At 40.8% G+C, this 17,084-nt stretch overlaps 2 long non-coding RNA genes across 2 annotated transcripts in view; one reads left to right on the forward strand and one right to left on the reverse strand.

The window, feature by feature from the left end:
- Positions 1–3,887: 3,887 nt before the first annotated feature.
- On the reverse strand, positions 3,888–15,355 carry LOC117507634. The gene is made up of 3 exons (XR_004559802.1): positions 15,343–15,355; positions 10,906–10,915; positions 3,888–4,010 (listed from the first exon to the last, which is right to left on the reverse strand). It is a non-coding gene; the product is annotated as an uncharacterized LOC117507634 (long non-coding RNA).
- Positions 7,557–17,084, forward strand: part of LOC117507632 — a 32,054-nt gene continuing 22,526 nt past the window's right edge. The window contains exon 1 of the long non-coding RNA XR_004559800.1: positions 7,557–7,654. This is a non-coding gene — a long non-coding RNA (uncharacterized LOC117507632). The remainder of the gene's footprint in view (positions 7,655–17,084) is intronic.

A 17,084-nucleotide genomic window follows, 5' to 3' on the forward strand; every position in this document is an offset into this window, starting at 1 on the left:
TCACACCTTGGAGAGCTGTTGCACCAAGTGGACTGACATGAATCATGGTTCCAACATGAGAGATGTCAATTGAAACAAAGGAGAGGATTATCAAACTCTTAAAAGAGGGTAAATCATCACGTAATGTTGCAAAAGATGTTGGTTGTTGACAGTCAGCTGTGTCTAAACTCTGGACCAAATACAAACAAGATGGGAAGGTTGTTAAAGGCAAACATACTGGTAGACCAAGGAAGACATCAAAGCGTCAAGACAGAAAACTTAAAGCAATATGTCTCAAAAATCGAAAATGCACAACAAAACAAATGAGGAATGAATGGGAGGAAACTGGAGTCAACGTCTGTGACCGAACTGTAAGAAACCGCCTAAAGGAAATGGGATTTACATACAGAAAAGCTAAACAAAAGCCATCATTAACACCTAAACAGAAAAAAACAAGGTTACAATGGGCTAAGGAAAAGCAATCATGGACTGTGGATGACTGGATGAAAGTCATATTCAGTGATGAATCTCGAATCTGCATTGGGCAAGGTGATGATGCTGGAACTTTTGTTTGGTGCCGTTCCAATGAGATTTATAAAGATGACTGCCTGAAGAGAACATGTAAATTTCCACAGTCATTGATGATATGGGGCTGCATGTCAGGTAAAGGCACTGGGGAGATGAACTCTATTCATGATGCTCTAAATATACTATTACAGAATGGGGAAATTTCTGAAAATGAATATAATTTTTTAAAAGTAGATCATCCTGTAGTTCCTACTTTTTACATATTGCCAAAAATACATAAAAATCTTGAAAACCCACCAGGGAGACCTATTGTAGCCAGTATTGAATCTGTCACATCTAATCTGTCCATCTTTGTAGACAGTATCATAAGACCTGCTGGTGAAGGTTTGCCTTCTTATATAACGGACACTGGCCACATAATAAATATGACTGCATCTATCGATTTTGTCTCCAGTGATGGCGAATGGCATTTAGTTTCTTTTGACATAAATGCTATGTACACTTCTATACCACATGATGGAGGTATTGAGGCCATGAAACATCATGAACATTGGAGTTCCCTTTATTAACTCCATCCTGGATATGGCATGGCTTATTCTAAAACATAATTACTGGGTTTTCCAAGACAATTTTTATATTCAGAAACATGGAGTACCTATGGGTAGCCCCTTTTCACCATCATTCTGTAATTTGTATATGGGTCTGTTTGAAGAAAAATTCATTTATCAGGAACATGCATTTAAAGAAAATGTGTGTATGTGGAAGAGATATTTGGATGATATTTTTTGTTTATTCAAAGGAACAAGACAGAGACTTGAATCCTTTTATGTATATCTGAACTCATGCTGTCCATTTATATATTTTTCCATGGACTCTGACCAAGAGTGTTTGAGCTTCTTAGATTTGTCTATTATTAGGGATGGGAATCGGCTGTATACAGACTTATACAAGAAGCCTACAGCAACGAACTCTTTACTTAGAGCTGATTCAAATCATCCACTTCCATTGAAGAAGAGCCTCCCATACAGTCAGTTTTGTAGGCTTAAAAGAATATGCCACAAGAATGATGACTTTGACAGAAATCTAAATATGATGATGACAAACTTTGAACAGAGAGGTTATAAAAAATCAGTTTTGAATGAGGCTGCCACAAAGATAAAAAACAGACCAAGGTCTGATTTACTTAGGGTCAATCCCCCCAAAAGTGCCAATAAAAGGATCATATTTTCTACTGTTTATTCAAAACCTGCTGAACAGTTTAAAAAGATCATTTTAAAGCACTGGCACATTTTACAAACTGACTCCACCTTGGGGGAGGGCTTTAAACAGCACCCTCTGGTGGTGTACAAAAGAGGAAGAAACCTTAGAGACAAACTGGTACATTCCTATCTTCCTCCTTCTCCACCAAAAACAGGCCAAATTATGTCGACTCCTATCCCTGATGGTAATCTCAGGTGTGGAGGTTGTAGTCAATGTAACTACACCTATTGCTGTAACAGTTTTAAACATCCCCACAGTGGTAAAGTCATACCCATCAGAGGCATCACATCCTGCAATACAAAATCTGTTATCTACATGATTACCTGCCCATGTGGAAAAGCCTACGTGGGAAAAACAAGCAGGGCTTTAAAAACACGAATTGCAGAACATAGGAGCACAATAAGATGCAAAAACTTAAATTATCCTGTGGCAGCTCATTTTGTGGAGTTCAATCATCCGATCTCTTCCTTAAGATATATTGGCATTGAACATGTAATGCTGCCACCAAGAGGAGGGAACCTGGAAGTGCTACTGTCAAAAAGAGCACTTCTGGATCTACCATTTGAAGACTCTTACTCCTCATGGACTCAATATTAACTTTGATTTAAGATGTTTTTTGTGATTATGTTTTTGCAATCATGTATTGTTTATACTGATGTTTTTTCTTTTGAACATTTCATAATCTTGTCTTCTATTTTTAGAATGGGCTGAAATCACTATGTGTCATCACTCTTGGGACCTCCCACTCGTTGGAGGGGATTTTAAGCACCTGGGTTGTCAAACAATTTTGAACTCTTGGTCCAACGGAAGCTGCTATCTGATGAAGGCCTTTTGGCCGAAACGTAATTATTATGAAATAAAACAGCGGCTACACATCAATATTTTGAGTGTGCTATGCTTTTTCTTTATATTTGAGTTAGTATTTCTGCATGTGCACCTCAGCGGAGGATCTTGGTGTGCATTTTTTTTTTAATCTATTTAACTGGGGAGATGGCTGTCATTACATCATCAATAAATGCACAAGTTTACGTTGATATTTTGGACACTTTTCTTATCCCATCAATTGAAAGGATGTTTGGGGATGATGAAATCATTTTTCAAGATGATAATGCATCTTGCCATAGAGCAAAAACTGTGAAAACATTCCTTGCAAAAAGACACATAGGGTCAATGTCATGGCCTGCAAATAGTCCGGATCTTAATCCAATTGAAAATCTTTGGTGGAAGTTGAAGAAAATGGTCCATGACAAGGCTCCAACCTGCAAAGCTGATCTGGCAACAGCAATCAGAGAAAGTTGGAGCCAGATTGATGAAGAGTACTGTTTGTCACTCATTAAGTCCATGCCTCAGAGACTGCAAGCTGTTATAAAAGCCAGAGGTGGTGCAACAAAATACTACTGATGTGTTGGAGTGTTCTTTTGTTTTTCATGATTCCATAATTTTTTCCTCAGAATTGAGTGATTCCATATTTTTTTCCCCTCTGCTTGGTCTAAAAAAGTAACCGTTACTGACTGCCACAATTTTTTTTCCTGATTTCTTATAGTGTTTCTTAAAGCCAGAAAGTTGCCATTTGAAATGACTTTAGTTTTGTGTCATGTCTGTGATCTGCTTTTTTTCTACAAAATTAAACGACTGAATGAACATCCTCCGAGGCCGGTGATTCCATAATTTTTGCCAGGGGTTGTAGCAGCCATGGTGGCCATCTTGAAAATCTCATATGTAGCCATCTATCAGCCACCTATGTAACAACTGAGCTGCAATTTGCTACATGGGTAGCAATCAGCAAGCCTAAAAACATATTGGACAGGTTTTGCAACATTTTGAATTTGACCTTGATGTGACCCCTGGACCATGATCACACCCACTTTTCCAAATGCCAATTTAAACAACATCATCTCAGAAACCACTGAAACAACGAAGCTGAAACTTGGTGTACATGTTCCTACCCACGGGGGTACCAAAGTTTGTTCAAGGCATTCCGATCAGATGTCAAACATGGCTGCTATGGTGGCCATACTGAAAATGTCACCTAGCACCATTGGTACAATCTAAGCCATACTATGGTTTCGCTTCCTTTTTTTGCAGTCCTCCAGAATCACATTATTTATCTGGTATTTAGTTCCTAATCTTTTCCTTATGCAGCCTTTGTTCATTTTCCATGTAGCCACCAGAGATGTTTGTAAATTGCATCGGCTATAATTCCTGTCAACTGTTTATATGTTGTTGTTAAGCAACAGATGGGTCTGCAACTGTTGGGTAGCTGCGTACCCTTGGTCTTTCGTCGTGGCTTTCCAATAGTTAGCCAGTGTGGCCTGTCTTCTTCTCCATTCAGTATGTTGGTGAAAGCCACTGCATAGTGGTGGTGTAATGCTGTCAAGCATTTCAACCAAAGATTTGCGATTTTATCAATGCCACATACCTTGAAGTTACTATATTAATTTCTGTAGTTATTACAGCTGTTGTCATTTTTTGCAGTTTGTTTTCTTCTTTTACTACTTTTATCCACTCGGTCTCCTGATGTTGGGTCTTCAAATACTTGTCACCAGAATCTTTCAACTTCTACTCTCCCGGGTGGCTGTTATGCTATTGTGTCCTTTGCAATGTTCCTGTGGACTAGACTTGTGTTTTCTGCAAACTACTTGTTTATCTGTTTTGTATTTATTTTGTCCTTGTTTCTGATTTGTGCAGCAAAATTTTTTCACTAAGGCTTGATATTCTGCCAATCTTCCAGTTATCCAGTTAGCTCAAGTATTGTATTTTCTTTTAATGCAACTGACTTTTTAGAGAATGTACACTCAACAAAAATATAAATGCAACACTTTAGGTTTTGCTCCCATTTTGTATGAGATGAACTCAAAGAACTAAAACTTTTTCCACATACACAATATCACCATTTCCCTCAAATATTGTTCACAAACCAGACTAAATCTGTGATATTGAGCACTTCTCCTTTGCTGAGATAATCCATCCCACCTCACAGGTGTGCCATATCAAGATGCTGATTAGACACCATGATTAGTGCACAGGTGTGCCTTAGACTGCCCACAATAAAAGGCCACTCTGAAAGGTGCAGTTTTATCACACAGCACAATGCCACAGATGTTGCAAGATTTGAGGGAGCGTGCAATTGGCATGCTGACAGCAGGAATGTCAACCAGAGCTGTTGCTCGTGTATTGAATGTTCATTTCTCTACCATAAGCCATCTCCAAAGGCGTTTCAGAGAATTTGGCAGTACATCCAACCAGCCTCACAACCGCAGACCACGTGTAACCACACCAGCCCAGGACCTTCACATCCAGCATGTTCACCTCCAAGATCGTCTGAGACCAGCCACTCGGACAGCTGCTGAAACAATCGGTTTGCATAACCAAAGAATTTCTGCACAAACTGTCAGAAACCGTCTCAGGGAAGCTCATCTGCATGCTCGTCGTCCTCATCGGGGTCTCGACCTGACTCCAGTTCGTCGCTGCAACTTCGCACAGCCATTGAAGAGGAGTGGACCAACATTCCACAGGCCACAATTGACAACCTGATCAACTCTATGCGAAAGAGATGTGTTGCACTGCATGAGGCAAATGGTGGTCACACCAGATACTGACTGGTATCCCCCCCCCCCCCCCAATAAAACAAAACTGCACCTTTCAGAGTGGCCTTTTATTGTGGGCAGTCTAAGGCACACCTGTGCACTAATCATGGTGTCTAATCAGCATCTTGATATGGCACACCTGTGAGGTGGGATGGATTATCTCAGCAAAGGAGAAGTGCTCATTATCACAGATTTAGTCTGGTTTGTGAACAATATTTGAGGGAAATGGTGATATTGTGTATGTGGAAAAAGTTTTAGATCTTTGAGTTCATCTCATACAAAATGGGAGCAAAACCAAAAGTGTTGCGTTTATATTTTTGTTGAGTATATGAATTCTCATGTGTGTGCTTAGGTGGCTCTTTTGTCCAAATCCCTGACCACATTCAGAGCAGCCAAATGTTTTTTTTTCTTTTATTTCTCTTCAATTTATTTTTTACAGAGAGCAGTGGGCCCCAAACCTGGGGTCTACAGTTGCATCCTAATCATTAATCATTACTGGCATTGTATCCGTGGGCTCTCTTCAAGATGGTAACTGTTCCTTTAACTGCGGATATCTGCACCTCATGGGCACTTGGGTGACCAGGGATTGCCTCAAGATATTTCTTCAGGTTCTTCTTCATAAGCCCTGTTGCTCCCACCACAACTGGTATGATATCAATTTCTTTCAATGACCACGTTATTCGTAGATCATTTTTAAGGTCTTGGTATTTCGTGATTTTCTCCCTTTCAGCTCGATTCAGGCCATAGTCATTGGGGACTGTCACATCAATCATTTTTGCTGTCTTCTCTTGCTTGTTCCAAATGACAATATCAGGTTTTACTGCACCTCCTTCGATATGTCTTCCTGCTGGGATCTCTTTGTCATAAAAGACAGTCACTTTTCCATTGGATGAGACTGGTGCTGGCTCATACTCCCAAACGTGTCCCTCTACTTCCACCTCCAGTTCCTTGCATACTTTCCAATGTAGATATTTACAGATCTTGTTATGCCGGCTTGTGTAATGTCCGTCTGCCATGAGGATCTGACATGCTGATACTAAGTGGTTTACACTCTCAACAGCTGCATGACAGAATCGGCATTGATCATTCTGTGAAATTCCTGCCATTTTTTTGAAGCCATTTGTTAGTAGTCCCTGATGTTGCGCTCCAACTATAATTCTTTCTCCATCAAAACCAAGTTCTCCATTTGTAAGCCTTCTTTGTCTATGTATTCCTTTTCGAGTTCTTCTTGGAATCGGCCAGCCCTTTTGTGCTGTTTCCATCTATTCATTCAATGTTTTTGTTCTCTTTTGCTGTATTTTTCCCTAGCCTGTCTTGCTAGTGTTGTTGCAGGTGTCAGATCATTGCTTTCTCTCTCTTGCAAGAGATCTCCTCCAAAGTTTCCTGCCAATTTAATAATAGAGGTCTGTTGTGGCATAGTCTTAATATGATGTTGCATAACCTTTTTCATAACTTCTTCTTGAGAACTCTTTAAGTACTGCCCAATACTTATTATAGATGCTCTATAAGCCTGATTGATCTCCATAAGACCTAAGCCGCCTTCTCGACGTGGGAGATATATTCTATCCATGCATTGGTTTCTGTGTGTAATTTTATGCAGGGTGAGCATCTTCCTAGTTTTAGTATCTAACTTGTTAAGCTCACCCTGTGGCCAGTCTACTATGCCAAAGCCATAGTTTACCACAGGCAAGGCAAACTGGTTTATGGCTGTGATCTTGTTCTTTGGTGTCAATTCTGATTTACAAATCTTCTTTAAGCGGTTTAAGTATTCTTCTTTGTTTTCCTGTATGAACCATCACGTGCGTATTTAGATTGCTCTTTCGTCCAAATGTTTGACCACATTCAGAACAGCCAAATGGTTTTTTTCCTGAATGAACTATCATGTGTGTGTTCAGGTTGCTTTTTCGTCCAAATCTTTGACCACATTCAGAACAGCCAAATGTTTTTTTGCCCGTATGAACTATCATGTGTGTGTTCAAGTTGCTCTTTAGTCCAAATTTTTTACCACATTCAGAACAGCCAAATTGTTTTTGTCCTGTATGAGTTGTCATGTGTCTGGTGAGGTTCCTCTTTAGTCCAAATCTCCGACCACACTGAGAACAGTCAAATTGTTTTAGCCCTGTATGAATTATCATGTGTGCTTTCAGGTTGCTCTTTAGTCCAAATTTTGTACCACACTCAGAACAGCCAAATGGTTTTTGGCCTGTATGAATTATCATGTGTCTGTTCAGGTTACTCTTTCGTCCAAATCTTTGACCACACTCAGCACAGCTAAATGGCTTTTGTCCTGTATGACTTATGTGTGTGATTAGGGTGCCCTTTTGTTTTTTACTCCGATCAGAACAGCTAAATGGTTTTCCGCTTGCTTGCCTTCTCTTATGTTGTTCTGAGTTGTTCATGTAAACAGATGCTTTTCCATGTTTAGAGCAATTAAACTGTTTGTCAGCAATGTTGCAGTTGCTTGAACTAACAACATTAGAATTTTTTTGACAGTTAAAATGTGTCTGAAGTTCTCTGGCCTGTTCCCAGTCATAACTGTCATCAGTCTCACTTCCAGAACTGTCTGAACTCCTGCCACTGGTATCTGGTTGTAAATGACTGTTTGGACCCGAGTTGCTGGCTGGTTGTGCTCCTCCATCATCCTCTTCATCAACTTCTGCTATCAGTGTTCTGTGTACAGATGAGCTGCTGGCTACAGGCTCAGCCTCTGTGCTCTCATCACTTCGGCTTTGATGAAGTTGTAATGACTCTGGATTTTCATCATCATTTTCACTCTTCACAGTGAAACCAAACTTGGTGAGCTCTGCCTCCTCCAGCTGCTGAAGCTGCTCTCCCTGCTGACCTATCCACAGCTTCTCTTCTTCTTTAATGTCCTCCTGGTCAACACTCAGATTCCATTTCTGGTGTTCAGGGAGAGTTTCTTCTTTAATCATCAACAACAGCTGCATGTCTGCAAAGAAACAAATTAACAATAAATGTTCGAACAACACTCATTACAATAAAATATCCGAGTGGTGAGTGTGACCTGATGACAGTAAGTTATTGTACTGATGGAACTGATAAAGTGAAAATGTACATCAGGTGGATTTGTTTTACATTTGACACATACTTAAAATCGGATCCAACATAATGTGAAAATACCAATACTAATTGGATTAATACTTAGGATTTAAGGTAAAACAAGATGGACACTGCTAAGAAAAAAAATCAGAATCAACAGAAATCTTTTAAAATACATAAGACTAAATATGAGCTGTTTCATTTTCTAGGTGCACAGATGAAAAATTGTTCATTCCATTCCAGTAAAGTAGGTCCAATGATATAATTTTTTTCAATGAGAAGAGCAACTCCACATAATCCGTCTGAACCAGTCACTGGTCAGCTTTCACATCATGTGCGGAGCGCATGTGTGCCACATACACACGTGAGGAAAACAGCGCTCCGGGCTGCCATCCAGACATTTGGAGATCGTGCAGTCTGCAGCGGCTTTTATGGCAGTCTGAGAGCAGTCTGTGTCATCCACCTGTTGTCTACATATGCTTTGGTTGCCATTGTGCAGGTGTGGACGAGGTACTCCAAAAGTTCTGTGTTCTGATAGAGCTGGCCACGCCTCGTTTCCTCCCGACTGCATTGGATTATGGCAATATTTGCCATGTCAGGCCATAGGGGGGGGGGGGGGGGTATTTAATACAGTACCAAATGGGTGCATTAGATAGATTCCCCCCTGACCGGGGACCAAGCACAAAAAAAATCTAGAGTACTGAATAATGTCACTAATGAGCTTGGTCTTACAGATGCTCAGAGAGACAAAAATCAGAGGAGAGATTATAAATTTTATTTAAATCCACATGGTAGCTACTCAAGGAAACATCTTTTTATGTATAACGAAAACATACCGTATTTGCCCGTCAGAGCACTCCGGGCCCGCCATGCGAAATTCTGCCTGAAGAAGGAGTGGGGTGATACATCCCCAGGGTGAATATTATGTTCGTCGAAATATAAATTTCAATAAATGGTAAATGGACTGCATTTATTTAGCACTTTTCCATCTGCATCAGATGCTCAAAGCTCTTTACAAATAGTGCCTCACATTCACCCATACAAGGCGCTCACTACACACCGGGCACAATAGGGGATTAAAGACATTGCCCAAGGGCCCTTAGTGATTTTCCAGCCAGGCTGTGATTTGAACAGAGGATCTTCTGGTCTCAAGCCCAACACCTTAACCACTAGACCATCACCTCCCCTATAAATAAATATAATAAAATATCTAATTTCATCACAAATAAAAAATAAACCGCCTGTTTGTGTCCTTTGTTTTTGTCCTTTTCTCAAGGAAGTTAGGCGCATAACCAACTTCCTTCAAAAAAAAAAAAAAGGTAGCGTGCTGATGGTGGGTCCTCCAATGGGAAAATATAGTACAGATTATTAAAAAATAAACAAACAGTCTTACAGACCACTTACACACATATAGCTGAACACACAAAGTAGCCTATATTAATATTTTTATTGAATATGGTTGTATATGCAGTATCTGACATTTTTTTCACTGCAGATCATAATAATAAATTGGTCAAACAACCTCTCTCTCCCTCTCACACAGTCACTCAGACACACACACACCTTAATCAATACTGTTCCACTTTGTGTGGAAAAAAAATGCCAAGAACGTTAGGTAGTTAAAAAAAAAATCAGTTTGATCATAAAATTAAAAAATAAGTTTTGTTAAGTATGACAACTTTTGTTCATACATACTTAGTTCATAATTTCCAACTACACTGAATGTCAATTCTGAGGCAGTTCTGTTATTCAGACACTTAAGAATATTCATCTTCTGAGTTCATAAAAAACTTGTTCTGTAAATAGTTCTCTTACTTTTGTGATCAAAAACACTGATTTGAATCTCAATTTTGAGGCTGTTCTGTAAATAGTTTTCAAATAAACAATAAATATAGCAACTCTTATCAATCCACATCAATTTCAGACTTAAAATAATGTAATGATTTAAGCCCCACCCATTTCGGGTTAAACCATCCCCACTTCCGGTTTAGGCCCCGCCCACTACAAGCACAGATACGGATACAGATAATTTAGATGGTTGAACAGATACAGATAGTGGTGTACTCGCTCATCCCTAGTTGGAGAGTTCAAGGGTGCAACCCTCATCTTGGCCATGCTCAAGTTGGACTGATATTCACCAGTTGCAGAGCGAAACATTAGGTAGCTTGTTATGCCGTACGCATCTTCACTTGCATCAGCAAAGTGATGAAGCTGAGCGTAAACTGGTGCACCAAACTGCTTTGACTTGACACATCTATCCACTCCAAATTTCTTGAGCTGTGACAAGCTTGAGCTCCACTTTTTCCAACTCTTAACAACAGTGTGTGGCAGGTCTTCATCCCAGCTGTACTCCTGCCAACATAAATCCTGCAGGATTCTTTTGGCAGGCAGAATGACTGGAGCGAGAAAACCCATCGGGTCAAAGATGGAACTGACAAGGGAAAGCAGGCCTCTCCTAGTGTGTGGTCGATCTTTGAGGCTGATCTTGAACCTGAACTGATCTGATTCAGCACACCACTGGATGCCCAAAGTTCTCTCCATCAGCAAGTTATCCTCATCCAAGTCCAGCTCTTGAAACCCTTGTGTTCTTTCCTCTTCTGGGATTGAGTTGAGCACCTCAACCATTTTGTCAGTCAAAATCCACCTTTAGCCAACATATTCCTCAAATCAGCACAGAGGCTGATTGCTGTATCGTCATCAGTAGGTGACTTGAGACAGTCTTCAACATAGAAAATTTTCTTGACTATTTTGGCTGTCTCTTGACCGAATTTGTCTGCAAAATCAGTTGCACATTTCTGAAGTGCAAATGTTGCAACACATGGTGATGATGTTGTACCGAAGATGTGAACCAACATCTTGTGTTTGACAAGGTCCAGATCCTAGTTTCTGTCAGGCCACCAGAGAAACCCGAGGAGATCTGTGTCTTTGCTGCTGACCGACTCTGTGGAACACAGCCTCCACATCAGCCATAACTGCCACAGGCTCTTGTCGAAACCTCATGAGGACCCCCACTAACGAGCTTGTTAGGTCTGGCCCCCGCAGTAGCTGCTGGTTCAATGACATTCCTTGAAAGCTTGTGCCACAATCGAAGACAACATGTAGCTTCTGCTTGGTTGGATGTCTGACTCCAGGGTGAGGCAGATACCACATTCGCCCCATGGTGGGTTTGTGTTCAGTGCCAGAGCATTACCGCATAGCCTTTCTTGAGAAGGTCGTCCATGAATGCAACGTATTCTTTATAAAACCTAACGTCTCTCGAGAATCTTTTCCGTAAGTTCAAGGCACGTTGCTCTGCAACTGTTCTGTTGTTTGGCATGCACAAAGCCTTTTTTACCCTCAATGGAAGGCAAAAAGGTAATGACCATCTTTAAGCATAGCAGATTGTGACACCATGCTAATAAACTGATGGTCATCTCAATGTCTTCGTTTTGTCCAGCATCAGGAAAGCCCTGCATGGATTGTAGCTGCCAGTGCTCATCCAGCCTAGCCACTGAGAGGCGGTTTGCAGTGACTCCTGTCAGTGTATTTGCTTCCATTATATTGCTTCCACCTCTGAGTGGTCCATTCACTGTCCAGCCTAATATTGTTCTCACGGCGTATGGTCCATTGTCCACGCTGTTGCCTTGGGAACATTTGCTCCTATGAGTTATCCAACCTCTGTTTTGACTGTGGGAATTCTCACTTACTTTAAGTGAGGCCAACTAGCAACATCCTGTTGGCGAGGGATATTGTCCTTAGTTACAGGAAAGTCTTTCTGTGAATACACCTCCGAAAGTTCAACAAACTGGTTGTCGTCCAAGCTGCTGATTTCCAGACTAGTCACAATGCATATGTTCACAATAGAGTCATTTCCCATTGTTCACAATCAGATGCTTACATTGCGTCCATTCATGTCCAGTTGGTTTATCAGTGACTCTGTAGCAAAAGTAGTTGAGCTACCTGGATCCAAAAATGTGTATGTTGTCACTGTTTTTGTTCCATTTTGTGCCTTGACACACACCAGAACAATTGAAAGCACACAATCTTCTTTACCGGCCCCTGTGACACAGTTTCGGTTGTTTGTACAAGGGTGCTTGACAGAGATTGCTGTTCAACACTTTCCTTTGCGGTTTCTTCCTTTGAGTCTTTATTGGTCATGTGCAACAGTGTGGGATGTAGTTTAGAGCACTTGTACTGCAGTGGATCATCCTTGAATGTTGGAATGGTGAGATCAGGAAGTGATGCTTTGGGATTCTTCACAAGGTACTCTGTGACATTGGCTTGTTGAGAGATGGCTTGGCAAAGCCCATTGAGCATTGGTCCTGGCTGGTCTTCCATATCCGTCTTTGGCGCAGATGTTGCCGTATGAATAATAACTGAAGGACCATTTATGTCTCATGCCGGATGTTGGTAAGTCAGGTTGTGATGGTAGTTCAAACACAGGTTTTGTATCTGTTTTACCATCCTGCTCATCCATTTCAAGAACACTATTGTCTTCCTGTGTGTGTTCATATTTTTGCAAAACTTCCAATTTAGTGTCAGGCTCACCAAACGCAGTCTGCATTGCGTGCATTTCCTTCCTAGCCTTTAATGCAGCTTCTATCCTCTTTTGATAGGCCTCAAATTGTGCTTTTTGCTGTTTTTCCTCAGCTTGCAGTTGAGCCTCCCTGCATCTTTTTTCAGCATGCCACTCTGCTTCTTCCTGTTCAATGGCCAACTTTTCTTTTAAAGCTGCAGCCTTGGCCTTTAATGATGCCCACTCCATTTCTGCTTTTAATCTGACTGAAGAAGATGAAATTGTGCTTCCACACTGTGATGAAGACCTACTTTTATATCTAGAGGTCACTTTTGATGATGTAGACCGACTATCTGCAGGTGCTACCTGTGTGTCGCACTCTTTGGCCTGCTCGGCACGTTTTGAGACACCTTTCATAAAATCCTGCAGGGCAGCAAGGTCCCCCTGCACAAGCCAGAACTTGTTCAGGCTCATTTGAAGTTCACCAGTGACCATCTGGATGATCCAGAGGAGGCATGGGAGAAGATCATGTGGTCAGATAAGACCAGAATAGAGCTTTTTGGAATCAACTCCACTTACCATGTTTAGAGGATGAGAACAACCCCAAGAAAACCATCCCAACCGTGAAGCATGGGGGTGGAAACATCATACGCTGGGGGTGCTCTTCTGCAAAGGGGACAGGACGACTGCACCGTATTGAAGGGAGGATGGATGGGGTCATGGCTGGATCTTCCAGCATGACAATGACCCCAAACACACAGCCAGGGCAACTAAGGAGGGGCTCCGTAAGAAGCATTTCAAGGTCCTGGAGTGGCCTGGCCAGTCTCCAGACCTGAACTCAACAGAAAGGCTTTGGAGGGAGCTGAAACTATAAACCTGAAAGATCTAGAGAAGATCTGTATGGAGGAGTGGACCAAAATCCCTGCTACAGTGTGTGCAAACCTGGTGAAGAACTACAGGAAACGTTTGACCTCTGTAATTGCAAACAAAGGCTACTGTACCAAATATTAACATTGATTTTCACAGGTGTTCAAATACTTATTTGCAGCAGTAACATACAAATAAATTCTAAAAAAAAAAAAAAAAAAAAAAAAAAAAAAAAAAAATCATAACATTGATTTCCGGATTTTTTTTTTTTTTTAGATTATGTCTCTCACAGTGGACATGCACCTAAGATGAAAATTTCAGACCCCTCCATGATTTCTAAGTGGAAGAACTTGCAAAATCGCAGGGTGTTCAAATACTTATTTTCCTCACTGTAAATAATGCTGATCTGCTCTGTGTAAGAATGATCCCGTCAGATCTCAGAAGCTAATCAGTGCAGGACCTGTTTAGTACTTGGATGGAAGACCTCTTTGGAACACCAGTGGCTGTGTCTGTTTGTCCAGGTAAAACTGGAGTTGCGTCAGGAAGGGCATTCAGCATAAAACTTGTGGCAACTACCAATGCGGATTTGACTGTATCCGCTATGGCGACCCCAACCACAAACGGGAGCAGCTGAATGGGCCATGGGGAAAAAAAAAAAAAACCTGGGGGGGGGGAAAAAAAAAAAAAAAAAAACCCCTGAAAACATTTGGCAAGGGCCAAAAGCCCGAAGTCCCTGCCGGGGGGGGGGGATCTAGGAGTTCTCCCCCAGAAAAATTTGGGATCTCAGATGCATTCTGGTGCATTTTCAGGTCTATTTACTCACCAAAAAATTTATTATTATTATTATTTTTTGGGTCAGATCAGTTTTTCCACCCCAGTCTTTTCACACAACTTGTGCTACCAGCCTTTAATAAAAAAAAAAAAAAAAAAAAAGTTACTGTAGGAAGAAACCACAGGAAGAATATAATGTGTTTGGAATATTTGAAATTATCACTTCTGGGTAATTTTACCTCGAAAAGGGGGCACCACCTATCACTGCTTGAATGTTATCATAACAAAGTTATAATATCATTGATTTTAGGGTCAGTCGATAGGAAATATTAAAATCAGTCTCAAAATTTCAGGCGTAAGCTCCGCAGGTCAGGTCCGACACCCTCTGTAAAACCATACAAAAATCACAGACAACTTCACACGTTTAAGATATTTATTTAACTCAGGCAGGAGTTAAATAACAGGACATATCACAGTGAGCAATTTAATGATGACGACATTCAATGAGCACTGATTATATGACATTCAGATAATTTGGTTTCATAGCGGGAGTTTTAGGAGTTAAAAACGTCCTAATGTAACAGGGAATTTACTTTGAAGAGAAGATTAATGATTTTGAATAGAGTTAAATAAAGCCATTCCATTTAAAAGACATCATAGCCCGGTCTTACTATGTGCAGTGCAGCGGGTCTCTGTGAGGTCCGATGCTGGAATCATCTCCATTCAGTCGACGCTCCGTCCACCACACAGCTTCTTCAGGGACCTTGACAAAGAGGCTCTGCCGGTCCAACCCACTGGGTTTCTTGGTTACCGGGGACGATTTCTGTTATTGCGCTGTGATTTTGTGACGGCGGTTCAAGTCACTGTTGAACGTCTCAGCTGACCTGGATGTTTTTCTCTGCAGCGCTCTGGAGTCTGGCTCATCAGAATAAAGGTTTGAGCGTCTTTATTCTCTATCAAAAATCAAAAATTCGTCTTTCGTTGTCGTCTTTTTGGAAGCTGGGTCAAATCAAAACTCAATTGAGTTTGAAGAAGAAAAAGGTTTTAATTTGAAAAATCGAAAAAGGAAGTTAAATGCGCCTGAGCGTTTAACTTGACAAAAGTTGCAAAAATTATCTGTCGGAAAAAAGAAAAGTAATTTCATGTTGGTGCACAAAACAAGAAATGAGTCTTAAGTAGCACGTGGCTTTTAAACAAAGGTCGTAAATCTTGACGCTATGCCGCGTCTTAAGACTCAGGAGAAAGAAGCGCACAGCAAATGAGCAGAAGAGAGAAAAGAAAGAGCAAGAGCAAAAGAGAGCAATTTCCCGGACGCAAGCTCTTTTAAAGGTTTAAAAAGCGCCACCCCCAAGAATTCTGGGTAATGTAGTTTCTGGAGTTTCTTTCGTTGATTTTATAAATATAAATCAGCGTGGCTCCAAAATTTCCGCTTTGAAACCAAACAAGTCCTGTAGGATAAATCTTGTAACTGGTTTTACCTGGAATGATATACCACACACACATATAAGAAGAACACACTAAATAAACGTCCCACAATGAACAGAGTATAACACATCAGATACAAAGTAGAGAAGCTTGAATCTTCGACTGGACTGGGTTGCTTGACGTGAGGACGTTTCGCTTCAAATCACAGAAGCTTCCTCAGCTAAAATTCTTGCTCTGGTAATCTGACTTCTGTCTTGACTCTTGTAGAGAAGAATAATTATTCTTATTAAATCTAATTAATTCTAATTAATTATTATAATAATTATTCTTCTCTACAAGAGTCAAGACAGAAGTCAGACTACCAGAGCAAGAATTTTAGCTGAGGAAGCTTCTGTGATTTGAAGCGAAACGTCCTCACGTCAAGCAACCCAGTCCAGTCGAAGAGTCAAGCTTCTCTACTATGGAAACCACCTGGACAACTGAGAGCCTACACAGAAACATCAGATACAACACGTTCAGGCTTGAGGAGAAAAGAGTCACATGTGATTTTCTTTTCTTTTTTTTTTTCCTCTGTTACAACAATACAATGACATTTTTCTGTTTAAACGTGGTTACACTTAAGTCTGCAGGAGTTGGTCACCTGTCCTTTCCCAAATCTTCCAACAGGGGTCACCCTTGTTCCATGGCTGGATTGTGTATTTATTTGCAGAAATGTGAAATGCGTAATACTGGGTCAATTTCAACCAAAGAAGCTTTACTGACATCAGGGAGTTGATGGTAATCCTTCAGTGAGGTTTTTTTTTTTCTTCAGTGTAGTTAGGAAATGCATCTTTTTAGGACTTTTGGTGAAGAAAGTATGTCTTTCTGTGGAGGGTTTTTTTTTATGTGAGAGGAGTTGGTACATCTGGTTTGGGGTATTGATAAGATAATTCACAGCTCCATGTGGAATGCACTTTGGTGAGTCTTAAATCTTGCAAAGTGGTGGGGGTTTTGACACCGAGCCATCCTGTACCTGGCCAGAGCATCTCCTCTTTGACACCTGGAGATATACCAGGCCTTGCTGTATGGAGTTTATCCTTTTTTTTTTTTTCTTTGAAGAAACTTTCATAGCC

The sequence above is a fragment of the Thalassophryne amazonica genome, chromosome 3 (assembly GCF_902500255.1).
Source record: "Thalassophryne amazonica chromosome 3, fThaAma1.1, whole genome shotgun sequence".
Taxonomy (NCBI): Eukaryota; Metazoa; Chordata; class Actinopteri; order Batrachoidiformes; family Batrachoididae; genus Thalassophryne; species Thalassophryne amazonica.